Source organism: Rhinolophus sinicus, linkage group LG06, assembly GCF_036562045.2.
Source record: "Rhinolophus sinicus isolate RSC01 linkage group LG06, ASM3656204v1, whole genome shotgun sequence".
Taxonomy (NCBI): domain Eukaryota; kingdom Metazoa; phylum Chordata; class Mammalia; order Chiroptera; family Rhinolophidae; genus Rhinolophus; species Rhinolophus sinicus.
In genome coordinates this window covers 144,893,673-144,898,104 of record NC_133756.1, presented here as the reverse complement: position 1 = coordinate 144,898,104, position 4,432 = coordinate 144,893,673, and the positions used below count along the sequence as shown (strand labels likewise).

The window sequence follows — 4,432 nt, the reverse complement described above, 5'->3', positions numbered from 1 at the left end:
CATGGTTTTATTTGAGGGTAGAGTTTTTAAATGACCTTAGAAGGAAGACATTAAACTTAAAAAAAAAAAAAAAACACTGTGAAAATCCATTACATTTTTTCCTTTGTGACTGACTTATTTGGTGAGAACAGCAAGCTCACATGCAGCGGGGACCCTGGATGGAGGAGCGCTGTCAGAAACAAGGTGCGGAGAAACATTTTATCACTTGTGTAAATGAGGATCACCCTTTCCTTAGGTAACCCTTTTTATTTTCCAGTAGAGCATACCTACACAAAAGTGCACAAGCTTTAAGTGAAGTATTGAAGAATTATTGCAAAGAAAACACACCCATGTACCCACCACCCAGCTCAAGAAGCAGCAGAATGCCAGCACCCAATCCGCCTCATGCCCCTCCCCACTGCTACCTCTTTCTTGCTCCTTAAAGAGACCATTCTCCTGTGGTTATAATACCATAGATGACGTTTTCTTGGTTTAGAACTTTACATAAATGGAATCAAAAAATATGTGTTCCTTTGTCACTGGCTTCTCTCATTGCACTTTATATTTGTGAGATTTATCAATGTCGTGTAGAGTAGTGGTTCATTTTTTTTTTTTAATTGGAGAATATTAGGGAACAGTGTGTCTCTCCAGGGCCCATCAGCTCCAAGTCGTTGTCCTTCAATCTAGTTGTGGAGGGCACAGCTCAGCTCCAAGTCCAGTTGCTGTTTCAATCTTTAGTTGCAGGGGGCACAGCCCACCATCCCATGTGGGAATTGAACCGGCAACCTTGTTGTTAAGAGCTTGTGCTCTAACCAACTGAGCCATCCAGCCACCCCTCGGGCAGCTCAGCGACAGCTCATTGTCTTTAGTCTAGTTGTGGAGGGCACAGCGTACTGGCCCATGTGGGAATTTAACCAGCAACCCTGTTGTTCAGAGCTCGTGCTCTAACCAACTGAGCCATCAGGCCACCCCTATAGTAGTGGTTCATTTATTTCACAGGTACAGTGCTCTATTCTATGAATATACTACAGTGTATTTATCGTTCTACTCTTGATGGACATTTGGGTTGTTTCTATCTTGAGGCTATTATGAATAATGCTGCAATGGACATTTTTTTGTACATCTCAGATATATACCCAGAAATGGATTTGACAGATTTTGTGTGTGTGTGTGTTGTGACTTTCACAGTCTTATATTTGAAACTCAATAAGGAAACAAGCTAAATATGCAGGTCCAAAACATGAAAGTATTTTTCCAACTGCCACACTCACTCTGCAGCCCACCCGTCTCCTTCCACATCCCCCAAATTAAGCACATGTCTGCTTAGCTATGTAATGAAGTGGTAAACACGCTGCAGCACTTACATCACAGGAAAGTTGCCTACAAAACTAGACTTCTGACGCGGGGCCCCAGCTTCACTTTCACAGGTCGTCATCCCCATCTGGATGCCAGCAGTTGTCTGAGCACCCGCTAGGTCACGCTCGTATTGTGCTGCCAAAGTGGGATCCGTGACAACCTCTGGTGGTGCAAGCGCAGGCACGGCAACGACCTCCAAGCTAGGGTCTCCAATGAGTTTCGTAGTAAGCCAGAGGAAAGGCTTATCAAAGTTGTAGTTACTTTAGGCAGAGGTGTCAGAATACTGAAGATTCTTGTTTCAGTAGGAGACAAGTGATTTTGCCTTCACTTTCCTTCTTTCCTATCTTCTTTGTGGCCACACAGCACAGTGGGGACGTTTTCACATACTCGTACCAGATCTCTCAGCCAATTAGGCACATTCTTGTAAGCAGCTCTTGAAGTTACATGAAACATTGTGATGGCACTCTGGACTTGGATGTAATAGCCATCGCTGAGTCCACCAGCTTTCTCCTGACCAGCTGTATCCATCCATTGAACTTGACAGGTCCTCTGTTGATATGGAACACGAGGGGATGGATCTCAACACCCAACGTAGCTACATACTTCTCAGATTCACCAGTCAGGTGATGTTTCACAAATGTAAGTTTTCCAGTCCCACCATCACCAACCAATACAAGTTTGAACTGAACTCGGGGTTCTCCTTGGGTAGCTGTCGTGATGTCACTTCCAGAAGTATCTCTGGGCCCGTCTCGGATTTCACAGGTTTTGTACATACGGTTTAGGGTTAGTAGATATGCCACACTTTGTCCCAACTGGCTGTATCACTTTCAATTCCCACCAGTGGTTCTAGTTGCTCCACTTCCTCACCAACACTTGGTATTATTCATCGTTTTAATTATTTTCATTCTTGTGGCTGTTTCGTGATATCACATTATGATTTTCATTGGTATTTCCCTGAGGGCGAGTTGAGCATCGTTTCATGTTCACAGGTCATTCTATTTTTGTGAGGGGCCTGTTCATGTCTTTGGCCCATTTATTTCCAATTGAGTGGTCTTTTCTTTTGTAAGCATTCTTTATCTACTCTGAATTTGGACCTTTTATCAGTTATATGTACTGTGAATATCTCTTCTCCTTCTGTAACTTGATTTTTTTTTTACTTTCCTAATGGTATCTTTTGATGAATTAATATTTGTAACTTTAATAAAATTCAATATATAGATACTGTTCTTTATGGTTAGTACTTTTTGTGTCCTATTTAAGAGTATTAAGGAATGATTTTTCTCCTATGATATGAGGCAAGGATTGAGCTTTATTCTTATTTTGCCATTTGGATATCCATTTGATGCAGCACCATTTATTGATAAGATTACCCTTTCCTCACTGCTCTGAAATGCCATCTTTTTCATAAATCCAGTGCCTCTATATGCATGGATCTGTTTCTAGACTCTACTCTGTCCCACCAGTTTGTCTACTGTGCCAATGCCAGACTGTCTTAATTGCTGTCACTTTATAATTTATCTTGACATGTGGTTAAGTCCTCCAATTGTGTTCTTCTTTGAAGTGGTCTTGGCTATGCTCAGCTCCTTGCACACCTGCTTTACTTTCATATGGAATAGGAAGCATCGTCAAAAGTCAAATGTCTTCCCATTGTGGTGGACTCTCCCATCATCTAAGCCACCAGCTTGGAGCTGACGTCATAAGGTCCATAAGCATACTTCATTCCACAAGCAGTGTCTAGTGTGGTCTTCGCTGCCACAGCAGGCACTGCCTGGTTCATCTCCACTTCTTCCTTCTTTATCTCCAAACAGTACTCTCTTGTGTGTGCAGTAGATCGTGTTTCTGCTCCTAATACTACCTCTATTGTTTCTAGTCACACACAAAGTGTGTTGTGTTCTTAGTATAATGTCAAGCACTGTGCTAAGTGCTTTGCACTCATTCTTTTATATAATCCTTCCTCCTACACTTGGAAATAGGTTCCCTTTTACTGCCCCTGAAAGACTTACACCGTTTTCTCAGGGACCCTGCTTTCCCCATTCACTGTTCCTGCTCTGTCAGCTTCAGCATCTCCATAGAACTCAGCTTTTCTGAGTCCGAAGTGATTTGAGAGATATTTGATTTGACAAATAAGGAAATTAATGCCCAGAGAGGGAACTGACGTACGCAGAAAAAGGATTAGATCTTATTCTAATTGACTCCCAGACAGTAAGTTCTCCTACACATAGTTCCCAGCCAACAGACTCTGCTGCTGCTGCTGCCCTATTTCCTCCCCAATTCCACTGAAATTTCTTCAAAGACTTATCTATGATGTTAGCAATTTCCACTTCCTCATCTACCACTCCAGTCCTGCTGTCTTACTGAAACTGCTCTCATCAAGACCACCAGCAACTGCCATGGAGTCCGACCTAATGGTCTCCCCTCTCTCCTCTATTACTAGCCCTGTCAGCGAGCTTCTGCCCACTGATTACTCCCATCTTTCTTATGACACTCTCCCCTTCTTTTGCCTGTATCACTGCACCGCCTCGGATTTTCCTCTACCTCATTGACTATTCTTTCTCAGTTCCCCTCTGCTGAATCCACACCCCTCTGCCTGAACAGTATATTTTAGTGCTCCAGGTTTGCTCCTTGACCCATATTTCTATCCATCTCGCTCTCTCTCTCTCTGACTGCACTAGTCTTATGACCGTAAATACTACGTATCTTGTGATGTTGCCCAAGTTAGTAGCTCCGATCCTGACTTCTCTCTCGAGTTCTAGACTTTAGCTTCTTGCTTGACTTCTCTGTTTGGATGTTGTCTTAATTGGGTCCTCAATAAAACAGCACCTAAGGCAAGGATTAAGATGCTAACAGTTTAATTGGGAGGTGCAAGTGCAAGGTATTGGGTGTAGCAGAAAACGGGAAAGGAGGCAAAAGAAGGTGTGGTAGAATGTGACAGAATGTGATGAGCTGCCTTACCATCCTTGCTTCCACCTCACAGAGAGCTGCCAAGAATCCCAGAAGGTCATTCAGAAGTTGTGTCCACATAGTATATGGAACCTCTCTCTGGAAGAGCTGCTTAAAGATAGTGTACCTCAGAGTAGGCCATAGGAGAAGGGAAAAT

The 4,432-nt window shown here is 43.0% G+C and overlaps 1 pseudogene; it reads right to left on the bottom strand.

Moving 5' to 3' along the window:
- Positions 1-330: 330 nt before the first annotated feature.
- LOC141572257 (GTP-binding nuclear protein Ran pseudogene) lies at positions 331-4,010 on the bottom strand (annotated as a pseudogene).
- Positions 4,011-4,432: the final 422 nt, after the last annotated feature.